This window comes from Crassostrea angulata, chromosome 9 (genome assembly GCF_025612915.1).
Source record: "Crassostrea angulata isolate pt1a10 chromosome 9, ASM2561291v2, whole genome shotgun sequence".
In the NCBI taxonomy this organism is placed as follows: Eukaryota; Metazoa; Mollusca; class Bivalvia; order Ostreida; family Ostreidae; genus Magallana; species Magallana angulata.
Window position 1 is genome coordinate 35,605,723 of NC_069119.1, and position 18,321 is coordinate 35,624,043.

The window sequence follows — 18,321 nt, forward strand, 5'->3', positions numbered from 1 at the left end:
ACTTATCCTTCAGTCTTTCTTCATTCATTATCATTTGGAACATTAAAGTGATATGAACGATCTTTTCATTTAGTAACAGCGAGATGAGAAAAAAAAACGCGTGCGTGAAGGTGGGAGTTAAGTTACATTTTCATCAGTTATTAGTTATTAGCTATGTAGCTTGGAACAGAAGGTTTGGCTTATAAGCCGGGTGTAAATTTCCGTACACACGATCTGAACCGAAGGTATATAGCATGTTGTCACAATATGCATTAATTGTGACGTCTCAATGCACTGAAGGCGAAAATGGTATACCTTGAAAGTGTACGCTAATACCCGGAATTACCCCGAGTTGTATCCCATACACTCTTGGGCCTTTTGCCTCAAGTATTCGTAACACAAGTCAGGGTATATTCTTGTATACCATTGATTGAAGATGGAAAATTAAAAAGCGCCTACAATAATAAAAAGAACCTTTAACCAGTTATTTTTGATTTAGAGAAGAAAGAATAACTATACAATTACCAGGACAAATGAACATAAATGAAAAATCTAACGAAATATTGGCATTTTAAAAGTATGTAAACAAATACATAAAAGATTCTAAAAATTGATATTTTTGTACACAGCGTAAATATTGGAACACTGTTAAGACGGTAGAAAAAGATAATATCTAAATGAAATAGAAAACATAATGCTATTTTGAATCTCCCTCCACATGGTGTAAAACGAGGAAAATAATGTGCTCTAGTTAAATATATTGTTAAATATATTAAATTGTTTATAGGTGTAATACGACAACTTCGTATACCATTGCTACATTTGAAATGATCGTTTAACAAATATTTAATTTTAATATGTGTCAATATAAGATTTTAAAACATTCGTAAAAAAAAAAACATAACACAAATATACTGTGTCTTTTTGGTTGTTATCTTATATAATTTGAATCTGGTTGTAGCGGGCTTTCTGATTGGCTAAAAAAATTTATATCGTATAAAGAATGTTGCTTACGTCATAATAAGACTAACGCCAAAAACGAATCAATACGCCTGACGCTACGTTTGAATTTTGTACAATTCTTTACGTCATTTTAAAGGTCAAATGACCGTTTTAATCTACAATGAAGAGTAAAATAATTAAATTATAAGATTGATAATTAGATTATAAGATTAGTTTTATACGATATTAAATGGATTGAGATTTTTAACTGCTTCGCGGTTAAAAAAAAACGTAAACTGCCCAAACCATTTTATATCGTTTAAAACAAAAAAATGAAATTTAATTGATTAATACAACTAATGGATAGGACATGCTGTAAAGTTTAGAAAAATACTGTTGACCGTCTTGAAGGTTACTCGTTGTTATTAAGGCCAACAGTTCAAATTCAAAAACTGCAGAAATTTTAACATACAATGTCATTCCTCCATTACATTTTAAAGTTACGACGATGATTACTCTCAATATATCATGTTCTGGATCTGGAGAGCAGAAATTTTAACATACAATGTCATTCCTCCATTACATTTTAAAGTTACGACGATGATTACTCTCAATATATCATGTTCTGGATGTGGAGAGCAGAAATTTTAACATACAATGTCATTCCTCCATTACATTTTAAAGTTACGACGATGATTACTCTCAATATATCATGTTCTGGATGTGGAGAGCAGAAATTTTAACATACAATGTCATTCCTCCATTACATTTTAAAGTTACGACGATGATTACTCTCAATATATCATGTTCTGGATCTGGAGAGCAGAAATTTTAACATACAATGTCATTCCTCCATTACATTTTAAAGTTACGACGATGATTACTCTCAATATATCATGTTCTGGATCTGGAGAGCAGAAATTTTAACATACAATGTCATTCCTCCATTACATTTTAAAGTTACGACGATGATTACTCTCAATATATCATGTTCTGGATGTGGAGAGCAGAAATTTTAACATACAATGTCATTCCTCCATTACATTTTAAAGTTACGACGATGATTACTCTCAATATATCATGTTCTTGATGTGGAGAGCAGAAATTTTAACATACAATGTCATTCCTCCATTACATTTTAAAGTTACGACGATGATTACTCTCAATATATCATGTTCTGGATCTGGAGAGCAGAAATTTTAACATACAATGTCATTCCTCCATTACATTTTAAAGTTACGACGATGATTACTCTCAATATATCATGTTCTGGATCTGGAGAGCAGAAATTTTAACATACAATGTCATTCCTCCATTACATTTTAAAGTTACGACGATGATTACTCTCAATATATCATGTTCTGGATCTGGAGAGCAGAAATTTTAACATACAATGTCATTCCTCCATTACATTTTAAAGTTACGACGATGATTACTCTCAATATATCATGTTCTGGATCTGGAGAGCAGAAATTTTAACATACAATGTCATTCCTCCATTACATTTTAAAGTTACGACGATGATTACTCTCAATATATCATGTTCTGGATGTGGAGAGCAGAAATTTTAACATACAATGTCATTCCTCCATTACATTTTAAAGTTACGACGATGATTACTCTCAATATATCATGTTCTGGATGTGGAGAGCACTACTGGGGATACCCTCAGACATCGAATGCCCGTCCGCCGACAACAAAGTCGTAAACAGCAATTGCACGACTGTCAGCGGACACATTAGAAACTGTGCCAAAAACATCCTCCCCTACTTTACAGTATATCTTTAGATCTTGTAAAACAACAACCGAAAAAAAAACGTGAAGCAAAAGAGGAACTTTTCATTTTATCATGTAAACCAGAATTGAATGCACTACAATTATGAAGGAGGGTCGCGGGTTTAACCCATTAATAATCTCACGAGAAAAACAAACCCTAAAAATTCACCAATTCGTTATTTAGGATATACAGTTCATTATATAAATTTGTTTACCCACTTTGCCTAATATGCTTTTTGTATGTAATACCGCTCTGAATTTAGTATTGTTTGTGGTGCTGTTTTGACGCTTTTGTAGTGAAATTTATAGAAAACTAGCATATTTCTCTTTTTATTCAAATAGCTAGACAAAATTATCAACTGTTTTTGTGCTTTTAAAAACAGGTATTTGTAAATTATATATGTAAAAAAAATACATGTGTTCTCGCTTGATTGTTTGCTCTTTTATTTTATGTTTCCGATAATTCTACCACAAATTGTCGTATTTCCATATTTGACGTCATGAGTACAACGTCAAAAATGTTAAACCTGTTCCACTTACTCAGTGATAGCAATTATTGAAAAATATAAATCTAAGACCACTAAACCTAAAACTTTACCAGAATTAAGACTTAATATTTACACTTGCAAATGTTTTCCCTTATATAACACTGTTTGCGCAATCCGCTGTTATTTCTGCATAACATCATTATGGGTCAAGAGGTCACGCTACGAGCGCGTATGAATACAATGACCTCGTGAGAACTAGGTTACTACTTTTACTACGAAAACAAATCCGACTGAAATCAACAGGAAGGCGTTTAAAACATACTTGCACATAAAAACCATGATAATTTTAGTACACAGAATAAAATCTGTTCAAAATACATTTATTTTTCAATTTATTAAATAATTAATTTGCATTTTAAAATATCCGTCTGCTTTTGGCATTCACTTCTCAAAACATGGCAGAATATGGTGATTTCAATATTAGTGAAAACGAGCCAGAACTATATCTATTGTTAGATAATGATATCTTGGCCTCATTGGATCTCCCATTTATGGCTCCTGTAAGTGTAGAAGAAACTAAAGAAGTTGAGGCTGCGCTCGAAATTTCAGATATGGAGGGCCTTCCTAGACCTGGGGTGCCTGCCCCCCCCAAAGAGATTTAAATCTATGACTGAAGAACAGATTCAAATGTTTGAGGACTCCCGACAGTCTAATTCCACCAAACGAAATACGAAATGGGGAGTGAAACTCTTCCAAGGTATATGTTTGGCTCATTTAAAAATTATATCAGGAAACTTAACATGTCTAAAATTAACGAGGCCGGGTCTAATTTGTTCTGCCCTAGATTTTTTAATAAATTTTTTTACCTGAATTTCTACTGATATAATTATTATTTTAAGATTAAAAAATAAGACATTTACCACACCGTTTGTTTAGGGGGTCATCTCAAAGTTTGTTAATCTTTAACATAGGACCCTATGGGATTTCGCTTGAAATGTATCAATTTTGCACATTTTTTAAACTTCTGCCCTAGGGATTTCTTTTTCTGTTCTACATATTAAAGTTATTGCTAAAAGGCATCAAATGGTCAAATAAAAAAACCTTTTACCTCCTTGTTTGTTCCAGGGGTCTTATCAAAGTTAATTTTTGTATGCCCAATTTTCCAGACTTGTCAGATAATGGCTATTTTTTATTTGACAAAGGTGGAAAAGGTGCTCTTTATAGTAGTATTAAAGCATTCAGACATATTTAAGTAATAAAAAAATATATAACATCACATATTAAGGGTAATTAATATAAAATACATGGTTACTGTCTTGAAATATATGAATTAAGCTATATTTAGGCGGGTTAAGAAAACGTGACAGAGGATTAGGCCTGCTGAACCCTCTTCATATTTTCGACCCGAGCTCAAATATAGCTTATACTTCGAGACATTTATGTTTATTCCACAATATAACATTAATTTTACGCATTAAACGAACCATTTTCATCAAATTTCGCTGAATATCTGCAGTTGAAACCATAACGCCATGGCGTCAACCAAGCAAAAAGATGACGTCACAATACAAATGAAACGCTGCGCGAAAGCGTGCGTACTCGTTCTGTACTCGGCCTCGTTAAATGTAAAAAAACAACAACACAAATTTATTTACAGAAACTGATGATTAAAATTAACAATTTGAAAAAAATTAACAAAAAAAAGAATAAAACATACAATGATGATGTAGATATATCCTTGAAAATAAAGCAAATGTATGTTCTACAGATTTAATTCATGTATAACAAAACATTGACCAGCACAAAGGCATATCATTTTCTTTGATTGTACTACTGTACAATAACAGAAATAAAAAAACAAACCAAATCAAACAACGTTAATACAAACAAAACCAACAAATGAAAAACAATTTCAAAAATGTAAACAAAATAATAAACAGTAAAAATTAAACAACATTTAAAACAATAATAACAATTAATTCATTTAAAATTTATAGACTGGCACTTGGAGGCTTTTTCTGATGTCCTTGATTTCAAAACTGTCAGTCCAGAGGTCCTCGCGACAAAATTAAGGAGATTTTATTGTGAAGCCAAACCGAAATCAACTTCCAAAAGATCAGAAGAACTGACGGATGTACAAGCTGAAAATTACCACAAAAATTCTTTAAAATCTATCCGTTCGGCAATCAATCGGTACCTCCAAGACCTTAAAAGGTCCATGGATATTGTTCGAGACAAGGAATTCAAATCAGCAAACCATACATTGGATGGAATGCTCAAAGAAATGACGAAAACTGGTGCATCAAGGGCTACCAACCACAAATCTGTCATTCATCCTGAAGACCTTGAACGAATTTCTTCTTACTTCCTTTCCGCTCCTTACAATCCAATTGTTCTTCGACAATGTGTGTGGTATCACTTGTCTATACATCTTGTTACGCGTGGATTAGAGTTCCATCATCAACTGCGAACAGACTCATTTCTTTTTCAAAAGGATGAGAACAATCGCCAGTATGTAACTCTTTGCCACGAAACACAACAGAAAAACTTCCAGGGGGGTATTCGATCAGAAGAAGCTCCATCTGGAAAGAGAATCTATGAGGTTCCTGAGAGTGAGATCTGTCCAGTTAAAATGCTACGTCTGCTTCTCTCTAAGACAGACAGCAGTGCTCTTAGTTTGTTCAACTCTTGTTTCAAAGATGCACTGCATAATCCTAGTGCAGATCTCTGGTACACATCAAAACCTCTAGCAAAGAGATCATTCAGTGGCTTCATGTCCGACATTTGCAAGTCATCCAAATGCATGAACACTTACACACCTCACTGTCTGCGCGCAACATCAATAACAGCCATGAGTGATCAGGGATTCGAGTCACGTCAGATAATGTATATGAGTGGCCACCGTTGTGAAGCTTCTCTTAAGACATACAATCGTCACCTGTCAGATGAACAAAAACGCTCAGTTAGTTCATGTCTGTCAAATGTTACTAACCCTAATCATAACAATCGCAAAATCACCAACCTTTCGTGTAGCTCATCTACTATGTCAATCGCCACAACACGAGCTCCATCTGCATCTCTCTCTGTTGTTCCACGAGAAGAAATCGAAGGTAACCCGACAGAAATGCCATCCTATGACGCTTCATGCAATTCTTCGGTCAGAACCACAATGTCTTCAGAAATTCTCGCCAAGTCCGTCTTCAATCACTGCGTTTTCAACTTTAACAAGTAATGGCCGACCGGATTACTTTAACGGAAGTAGTGATGTTCCGCGTTAATCCCAACCGTCATTTAATGAGTGGACGTTAATAATCTTTTTAAAATTTCTACTTGTTGTTAAGAATTGAATTGTTTTCACAAAATATTGTTAAATTCATTCCTTTTGTTGATTAAATGTATTACAACCGGCAGAACTATTTTTGTGACGCCATTTTAAACGAAGCGGCTATCTAGGTCAACACAGGAAATGAAGTATGGAGCAATGTTAGTGTCATAACTTGCAACAAATATAAATATAAGAAATAAGGTAACATTTTTTTATGTCTATCGGGATATAAATACGGGTTGGTACGTGATCAAATCTATCATAAAGCCCTTCGGGCTTTATGAGATTTGATCACGTGACCAACCCGTATTTATATCCCGATAGACATAAAAAAATGTTACCTTATTTCTTAAATAAACGACGCAGATCCTTTTTACATAGATATTAGAGAGGCTAAGCATTTGAACGTGCACGTTTACGAGTACGTGTGACTAGGGGAATCCCCTAAATTTTTGTGTATTACGTCATAAATTCTGCATACGCGTAATTTTACAAGTTGTGCAGAACGTGTAGAATCAAAAGTACACGGAGATGAATACTTGTAGCATTTTTGAATAGAAATACAGACGTTGTTTATATCAAACGTTGTTTTATGTAACGCACACGATAAATTGAGGACGACTGTGCTTTTGGTTTCATCAAATTCATAGAATTGTTTCATAAACAATAATAGTAATCTGAACATGTTAAATCTAATTATTGTACACTTTCTTTTACAAGTACAGTTTATTAAACGTACACCAAATTTTGGTACGTGTAAACACACGTACACGTAGACGTACACGTTCAAATGCTTAACCTCTCTAATTGTCCACGAAACTACAGAAAAGAGAAAATTGTTATATACATGCTGCAAGTACAGTACCGATCAGACACAACCTAACACCAGAGTAAACCCCAACTAAACCCTGGGTTTACTTTTTGGGTTTACTCTGGGTTTACTCTGGGACGGTTTACTTTTTGAAAATTTGGGTCCACTCGGGGTTTATTTTGGGTTTACTCGGGGTTTACTTTGGGTTTACTTGGAAATTGTATTTGAGGTTAAATGTACGCACTGAAGTGTGGAATAGACCCGTATTTTATCTTACCATCCTACTGCCTGTTATTCCTGCCCCTGGTATATTCCGAATACACAGTTAGCGTCTGCTTTCAGTGGTACATTTCTGACAGGGTTTACTCTCTGTGTCCACTCTGGGTTTACTCTGGGTTTACTTTAGGTCCACTGTAGTAAACCCGGAGGAAACCCAGACTAAACCCAGAAAGTAAACACAGGGTTTAGTTGGGGTTTACTTTCTGGTAGGTTGGGTCTGATCGGTACTGTACCTAAACCGATATTTGTACAAACAACTTCGTAACAGTTAAAGTGAATCAAAAGCAATTATCACAATCACATTGCTGAAGTATATGTATTTCTAAAAATGGAATTATTTTAAGAATACGAAAGAGATTAAACATATGTTTATACGGTTTGTACTGGCCTGCAAATAACTATGGTTCTTGTCTAATAAAGAATATAGATCTGTTAAGTTGATATTTCAAAAAACCAATCAGAAAAACTACTTTTTACCCTTTATTCTAAATCGAATGAAAATAATGGGGGTTTTTTATATCTAAAATAACGAGAAACGGGAGGTATCAATTTTGTTAGAAAGTGCAACATTATCCTATTCCATATTTCCAAATTAATTCGCTTGGTCGGAAAATTAGTTAAAACTTGTGTATTTTATCTCAATTCTAGAAAAAAAATTGTATTCGTTAGCGCTGGGATTTTATTTTGCCTTTCAAGATCTTCACAACTAATTTAGAAAATATGTCTACAACTTTGCTCCTAACTAATTTTGGGACTTCTCTCTCTCTCTCTCTCTCTCTCTCTCTCTCTCTCTCTCTCTCTCTCTCTTCTGTGTTAGAAGTTTAATACTTTACAATTGGTTTTTATGTACAGTTTGAACAATTCTTGCTAATTATCTTCTTAATTATGATGTATTGCTTCCATTGTGAATTTCCCCTTTTTTTTTTTTTTTTTTTTTTTTTTTTTTTTTTTTGATCCGTCCATAGAGGATAAATATGATTTACTACTAGAAATAAACTAGTAATAACGGTATAGATATAAATGATAACTTTATTTACACCCCTGGGCATTTGGTTTTATCGGGAAATCTTGAGATGGCTCCGTTACGACATCAAAAAGAATGTGCACAAAACGGCCACTCGAGTTGTTTAAATTGGGTACAGAGTTAACGAGGCCGGGTCTAATTTGTTCTGCCCTAGATTTTTGGATGAAACTTTTTACATGAATTTCTACTGATATAATTATTATTTTAAGATTAAAAAATAAGACATTTACCACACCGTTTGTTTAGGGGGTCATCTCAAAGTGTGTTAATCTTTAACATAGGACCCTATGGGATTTTGCTTGAAATGTATCAATTTTGCATATTTTTTACATTTTTTCAAAACTTCTGCCCTAGGGATTTCTTTTTCCGTTCTACATATTAAAGTTATTGCTAAAAGGCATCAAATGGTCAAATAAAAAAAACCTTTTACCTCCTGGTTTGTTCCAGGGGTCTTATCAAAGTTGATTTTTATATGCCCAATTTCCCAGATTCGTCAGATAATGGCTATTTTTTATTTGACAAAAGCGGAAAAGGTGATCTAAATTGTATTATTAAAACATTCAGACATATTTAAGTAATAAAAAAATATATAACATCACATATTAAGGGTCATTGATATAAAATACATGATTATTGTCTGAAATATATGAATTTAGCTATATTTAGGCGGGTTAAGAAAACGTGACAGAAGGCTAGGCTTGCTGAACCCTCTTCACGTTTCGACCCGAGCCCAAATATAGCTTATACTTCGAGACATTTATGTTTATTCCACAATATAACATTATTTTTACGCATCAAACGAGATATTTTCAACAATTTTCGCTGAATATCTGCAGTTGAAACTATCACGCCATGGCGTCAAACAAGCAAAAAGATGACGTCACAATACAAATGAAACGCTGCGCGAAAGCTTGCGTACTCGTTCTGTACTCGGCCTCGTTAAATGACAAAACCAAATTGCAACTCATTTTAATATTCAAATATATTTTATGTTTTTTACCGTACTACTATAAATTACTAATGATGTAACGTCATAATGAACTCTAAATGTGCAACATGTCCTCGATGTTATATGACGTCACAATGATCATTTAAAATGTATGTAGTTGTTTTTTAATGGTGATTACTCAAAACTCCTGAAAATTCAAGCAATGATATCATTTTTTTGGAGGGGGGGGGGGGGTTATACGATAAAACATGGGTTGAAACCGTTTACGTTTTTATAAACCGCAAAGCGGTTTTAAATTATCAAATTGTGTAAACTGTTTCAAATCATTCTATATCGTAAAAAAATAATCCTGATAAAATTGAATTCATTGCTTATAATTCATTTTTTTTACTCTTAATTGTAAAAAAAATAGTCATTTGACCTTTGAAAAGACGTCAAATTGTAAAAAAAATCAAGCGTAAATTCAGGCTGATTGATACGATTTTGATTTTTGTCTTACTTTGAGGTAGGCAACATTCTTTATACGATACAAAATATTTTAAGCCAATCAGAAAGCGCGTTACAACCAAAATTAAATTATATATGTATAATATTTTTCTGAGTGAATTCGAAATGTGATGAACAATATCTTGGAATACTACTTTATTAGATAAAAGAGTATAATGTGAAAAACATGTTCCTTTTTTAAGAGACATATATAGCAACCACAAAATAACAAAACACATTTTTGAGATGATTCACGGTTTGTTATTGTCATTTTTTCATTACATCAATAATATTGATAGGACTGTGAAATATTTCGTATTTTTATATTAAGTAGTACATTCTCACTATGTAATATTGACCGGTTAGAAATATTGATATTTACAGAATATTCCCTTTTCAATTCATCGCCTCTCATTTGTTGATTCGTAAACCGCGCCGGAAAAACATTTCGCGACTCCAAAACAAGATGACGTCATAGTAGGCAATACGTCAAGGCAAGAACACAACTGACGCACAATGCGACGGTTTGCTATCGTAATGGTTATTATAGCATTAGATCATGACTTTTTGAAAAATACAGTCTTAAATCTGCAGCGGTGTGTGCATACAAATTGAGTAATGCGTTACCGCTTTATAACAATTTTTATGTACATATCGCGGCAGTTATGAGACTGTATCTGTCAAAATATCATGATTTAATGCTTAAATTTACTTTTTTAAACTTCTTGTATTGTCTGCAAATGTGATTTATACCTTCAAGTTCATATCTTATCCTAAGAATAAGTTCATATTAATGGGAAAGCTACTGCAACATCCACAAGCGTGAACTTTGATTTTCGCTTGTGACGTTGCAGCTCAAAGCGTTCATCCTTTGTGAATAAAACTCGTCATTTTGATTACCCTGTGTGCATAACAGTGTTATAACTGCCGTAGCTTCTAGCACACTTTACAAGCCAAATATTTGTGTATTATAAATATATGGATTTGGTAAATATTGTGAAGTAAAATCAGGTACATCTTTAGCTTAATTCCTACGGATGGTGGAATATCACCAGTGACCTTTTGATGCCGACGATTATTTGGAAATGAACTCTGCGCAAAATTAAAATCCGTGAATTCATTGTATAGCAACACAAATTACGCTTATCGTTTTCGAATAAATTCTTGATTTTAGGGTTGTTTTTTCATATAACAAAACTGTCTGACTGGTTTTTTTTTTCGGGCAACATTAACCATTTTATGCCTGGAGGGTTGAAGTATTACCCGTGGCGAAGCAGAGGGCAATATATTTGCCCCAAGGGGGCTAATATAATCAATGTTGCTCGAAAACACAATCAATATTTGTAAAATGTTATTAAATTTTTCAAATATGAGGACTGTTCGGAAATTAATTCCCATTTAAATAGGAAACACATTTTGTAGTCCATAGTGTATTTTGATCAATACTAGTAAGCTAGTTAACTTGTTTTTGTCCAGTAACCCTGAACAACCGCAAACGTATTAAAATGTCATTTTAACACGTCCCGTTCATAAATACAAAATATTTAGTTCCTGTTTTGATTTTAGTTACACTATCAGTCAAAACGTCTGATACACTTAACATATTGATATATATCAAGATAATAGTGTTTGTTTCAGTAGTTTCTTGGACTGCAGTTATATTTGCCTCAGATTCTTGCCAGTTTGACATATATTTCCTGCACCATTTTGACGTCAAATTTCGAGATGCCGACGTAGTCAGATTATTATGGCCTGGTAAATTTCCATATTTCAACTCGAACACAAGTGAAGCGTGCACAAAGGTTAGGCATAATATAAATCAACATGAATAGATTTTTTATTTCATTATTATAATCAACTTTAAGTTTACAGACGCTTCGTAAGTAGAAATTTATGGTTTTAAATCGCGAAGTGTTGTATGCATCGGATACCTCAATCATCAACAAGTTTATTTACACCAAAAAAAATACTTAACATTTCTGAATATCATTTTTAAGTTTGTTCAATGCCCGTGCCAATTTTCAAGAATATCCGTACCTTGAAAAAAAATATTTGGATGGTCTCAAAATTTTTAACAGCCCTCGTACATCAAAAGATTTGTCAGTTGTTGGCATTACAATTTCATTGATTCTTTTATCAAATGCAATTAATTAATCACAATTTCATAAATGCAAATCAATACTTTTAAAAACTTTCGCGTAATTCTAAACACTTTGAGAACAAATACATGTATGAAACAGCATTGAGATGCACAAGACTTTATATAAGGTAATGTTTTTCAAAAGTTTGATTTATACAATTTATCATTCAAAGATTTTGCTCTAAAAGTTCTAGATAGTTTTAATTGACATTAAATTCATTTAGAATTATTGGGTTCATGTTTTGATTCTAAACAAAATTTTTGCTGTGATATTTTTCATTACTTATTTTTTTTTTCTTCAGTTTTAGATTGGTCCTGTCTGAACAAACTTTAACCTTTATCATCATCATCCATAATCAAATATTATTTTTAGTCTTACTTACAATTTCTTTTATTCAATGAGTCAGGCGTAACGACTATGGTGAACTTATCTTTATTATCTCATCTGACCTGAAAGCTTATTTTTTAAATACTTTTTCTGTTTGTTTGTCTGTCTGTCCGTATACCTGCCTGTAAACTTCCTAGATTTTTAACATTACTAGATTTTCTTCATAACCACTTTTATCAAAACTTTGACCAAAGTTTTTTGGGGTAAAGGGGACTCAAACTTCTTAAACTCAAAGGTCACACCTATTTTAAGTCGAGAATTCGTGGTCATTTTCTGACATCTTCTCAAAAGCCATTTTTGGAGAGGCTTTATATAGGCTTTGCCTGTTGCTTCATCCATTTGATTACTCAATAAAATATGTTTAAATTAAATTATATTCAAGAAAGCAGATACCTGAACATACAATGAAGACCATTACGCCTATTCAAAATGTATACTTTATTGACAAGTCACTCATTTTGGAGTCTATTTATGAGTGTCACTTAACCTGCTAACAGGACTACCAACAGTCTCACCTGAAGTCATCTTTTCGTAAGTTCTATGATCGGTACAACGACCTTGTCAGCATATTAAATCTTCCGTTGGGTCGCATGCTGACTGACTTTTTTCGTACTTAGTGTTAGACCATAATTAATCACCTAATTGTCTATAAACATTTTGTTTTTCCTTACTAAGACTAAGAGCTCACGGCGGGTGTGACCGGTCAGCAGAGGATGCTCACTCCCCCATGACACCTGATCCTAACTCTGGTTTTTAGAGGTCCGTGTATGCTCTGCTCCTGTTTTGTATTTTTCCTCTGGACTTTTGATTTTGAACAATGTTCGCTATCACCACATGTCTTTCTTGAAAGAGTTCTAACGCCATTCAAAATAACAGTACTTGTCTAACTGATCAGATGTACATATTGTACCTAATGAGAGCAATAAGCTGACACGAATCTCATTTATCAATTGATTATATTTTACTTACTTTATTTACTTTATTTTTACATTGATTGCTTTTTATGAATTTACGAGTCATAAGTCACCCAACATACTTTTCTCATTTGTAACCAAATTGAATATATTTTAGATAGGAATATTACATAGCTATAATTCATATTTTCTGAATTTTATTTTTCTGAAAAATATTAAAAGTAAACATTCTAGATCTTGAAGACAACTAAAAGAAAGAATCAATTTCCGGATTTGACCCTTATTGAAGTTACAATGTTTAATTTGATTGTAAGTGCTTTACATATCAAAAACGATATCAAAAACACATTCTTTTTAAATACGCCGGTAAACGCGTCGATAAACGTTTACATAGAAATCAGATATGAAAGGCATTCAAATAAAAATTCCAAATCTTGCTTAATTGCTTTTGAGTTTGACATGAATTGCCTTATCAGATACAAATTATGTCATTTAGTAAAAAATGCACTCTTTCTGATACTTGCATATGTATCTGTTTGAACAGAAATTAATTAATTAATTAAATAATTAATGTATAAATCATATCTTTCGGTTTTTATAATAATGTTTTGAACATTGTTTTCATACTTTAAGTGTGAATGTTGATCCAGAGATACATCTAATAACACTGGTTTCAATGCTTTTATCTTTCACTCTGTATTAAAAAAAACGTATAATTTATATTGTGCAGTATTATTTACATTCTAATTGATATTATATATCACAAACTGTTTACGCTCGTATATCACAACATTATACACGGAGGACTTAGCTGAATCATATTTTACGGTCAGTTTTGACATCAAATTGTCTAAAAGTTTAAAAAAAGTGAACATGAAAAAAATATCAAAGGCTCAAATTTGTCTGTTTGATGTGTATAATGATATCTGAAAACCGTTTAGACAGAGCTTTCCTCAGTAAGAAGATATACCACTTAGAATAACTATTTCTTGCAATCCATGAGCGCTGCCATATTGTTAAAATCATAACCTCCCTGCTGGGTTATCTCTAAGCATCTAAGAGAGGACAGCACTGATGCTGAAGTCAGTGAGACACATTGCATTTTTAGACACGTTTAGTAACAGAGATAAAATGTCATCATCAAAATGTGAATTGAAACTTGAATTGATGTTAAGAGTTATCATTTTTAAACAGTGTTCATGGAGGAAGATTTTGGATCTCAGAATGATGCATTCCCACCAGCAGTTAATGTGACATGTAACTAGAATAGAATGTCCGTGGGTCAGTGTTATTGTGACCTATTTTTTTTTGCACTTGGGAATTTCTTGTTTATGAGTTTAAACATTATGTGTGCTACATAAATGAGCACACAAGGTGCATTGCTCGGCATCCTGATTTTTAAAAAGTGTCTTAGTTCTGTTATTCTTCTGACAGCATAAACAGAACCGGCGTACATATCATCAAGATCTTATCTATCAAAAAAGAAAAAAACAAATCTGAAAAATTTCCAGGGCATTTAAATAAAAAGTAACGGTAAGAAACCCCACAAAGAAAATGAAAGTACTAAATCCTTGTCTTCTCATGACAGTACAAAATTTTTCTTCACATCCAGGCATATATTTTCTTCGTAACTTTTATCAACTCTGTACATAAACACTGGCCTAGTTCGAACATTGACCCAGTCACAAGCAGCAATGTGGCTTATTTACGTCAGAGAACAGATGCATGCTGGGGAAAATGGATTACCTTCATAAACCTTTCACTGAGAGTGTTGAATTGATAAAATCTCGTGATAGAAATAAACAAAAGGTAACATACTGTAAACGTATTACATTTGGCTGTGTATTCTATTTAGCGCTTTTGGCGGAATGCAACTTCCGCTAAATCAAGTACATCGCTAAATGCAATACGAATTTCCGCCAAATATTGTACACACCAAATATAATACGTTTACAGTACCTCATTTTTAAGTTTCAAAAGGTTTTTAAAATTTATTAAGCAACAATTAATTTGTTCATGTTCACTTTCTTTAATGATGACCGACGCAAATTAAAAATATGTTTAAAAACACTGTTTATTTATCATATTGAGATGCTTTTCTATTACATCATTTTTTTCCATTCAGTATTTGAAAAAAAGGATTTTCAATTTTTTTCCTCAATCAGCAATTGTGGGACAATCATACCCTGGGTCAGGATTAAAAAAAACTTGAATCTACACATCCCCAGTTTTTTTCCTGACAAACTGAATTTTGAGATTAACCAAACGAACCCCCCCCCCCCCCCCAAAAAAAAAAAAAAAAACTTATCTTAAACTCTCTCTCTCACTTGTGTGGCCTCAACTTATATCTTGTGGCCCAGCCTATCTCATGATTATGATAGGAGCATATTTAAATATTTACCTATGGTGTTACCACACAAATTTTCGTTTGTATCCTTTTTGGAGAAGATTTTTTAAGATTTTTTCTATTTTTCCAATCAAAAATGAACTCCATTTTTATGGCTTAACCCGTTCCTAAGGGATTATGCTTTGAGCAAAATTGCATCTTTATATCTGAGGATGTTTTCACAACTAATTTTGATTTTCTGGTGAAATGGCTTTAATTTAATTTAATGACTTAAAGAGCACATTTATTTTGTAGGAATGGTTTCCATGATCTTTTCCTTCTTTTGTAGGCACGATTAATCGAGTTGAATGTTAACTTGCTAATATCTTATCATGCCAGAGTAGGGAGACTGGTTTTAATTTTTGCAGCTGTGAACCGTTCATAACTTTAAGGATTTTGTTTTCAATATTTCCAATTTGAAATCATTTTATAGAACAGAAGACTTTTTAAATTTATTTTTAATCATTATATTAAACATTTATTCTTTATGCCCGAGTTGACTTTGTATATTTTTGTTGTCCTTTTTGTATGCGTAAGTAACAACCTTAATTTTACAAACGAAATAAAATTGTCATATTAACATACAATTCAAGACAAGGTCTATACATCTAATACTAGTACATTGAGACATTTGTTCAATTTTTAAACTTGATATATGCATTACATATCTAAGATTAAAAAAACCTTAATGTTAGTTTCATGCATAGGAAAGCAATTTCCCTGAAATATATCGAACACAACCTCTCATTAGGTCTTGTTAATTTCCTTCACGAAAAAGTACGACTTTGATTAGAATAATTTAAAAAACATATTGATAAAAACGTTGGATAACAAAATAACAGATGTAAAAAACTAGAATTCTCAACTTACTTATTTAGGATATGTATTTTCCCCATAAAGAGAAATGATAAATTTGATTTAGACTATCAGATGTCTTATCTATGGCAATATTTTGTAAACATTCACAAAAAAAGTTTCTTTATAACATTGTAAGGAAATGGATAGAGTCAAAACCTTTTGCGATTCTGTGGCTTCATTGATATTCAGTGCTATCAATTTTCGTGGAAAAAGTGAAAACCAAAGTGTCAAAGTTGCGTAAATTGAAGGCCAATGACACTATCTATACAAATTGTTTGTAGAAATTGCACTTCAATGAACATTTAATTTCATGGATAAACGTATGAACGAAGTACACGAAAGTTGGTATTCAATGATTATTATACATATGTACAGCAGTAAATCTTTACGGACTGATCAAAAGCGTTATATCTCATATAAACAATCACGAATACATTTTTATCATCTTTATCTCCCTTTGTTTTACTTTAAATTATTCAAGGTGGATGAAAGAGGATAAAATATATCTTTTTACTGCAGAAATAGCTTGAACGCATTCAGTTTAAAACATTAACATTTTGGGACTTGTAAAGTAAACCGCTATCTGGTTTGAACCAGTTTTAACAGGATCTTTCCCGATATACTAGAAACATTTTTAATTTGTTTGTTCTTTTATATTTGAATACCATCTTTTTATATAAAAAAAAGTCATTGCTCTGTTACATTTTATAAATCGTACCTGTTTGGCAGGTAAAAGTTGAAATTGACACCCCTGAGAAAACCATTGTCAACCGACGAGAAGCGATGGTTGACAATGGTTTTCAAAGAGTGTCCATTCAACTGTTGCCCTCCCAAACAACACTTTTTAAATTTATTATACCGAATGTCTTAATTTTAAAGAAAATTTTTCTGGAAAGACCTGAATTTTGCTAACACTGGGAGGGGGGGGGGGGGGCAATAGAAAGGATTATATACTGCATTTAAAACAATCAGATTTCAGGAATTAACTTATACACAATATCTTCTATTCCTTTCGTCGTACATGTACATGCATTGTCAGCTGTTTTGTAAGTCGAACAATTCTGACACAACATAAGGGTTGAAAGACGTTTTGTTTTATTATCACGTATAGCGCAAAATGTATTCTTATCCTTAATGATATATCTTAACAAAATGTATCTAATTCATGAATGAATTACAGTGATATTTCTTTGATTACAAAACATGTATTTCCTTGCGTTAACAAAACCTGCTTTAAATGAAAATTTTTGTTTGAAATTATCTTAAGTAGAGATATAAAAAATATGAAATCTTGATAAAAATATTGAATGCATAGTTCTTATATGTCAACCTGTAGGAGGACCTTGTTCATAATACGTAAGCAAACCATTTTTGGGATCGATATATTATTTGCTTATTTTTTTTTTCGTAATTTGGTCCAAACATGTCTAATTGATTGCTATCCTTTAATTCCATTTTCATCATTTTTTTGTAATTTTATGATACTCTTTTTAGTTTGAAGGATCGCAAAATTGGACAATTACATCCTAATTTGTAATGTAACTAAACATTTCACCAATAAATATCTCTATTTCAT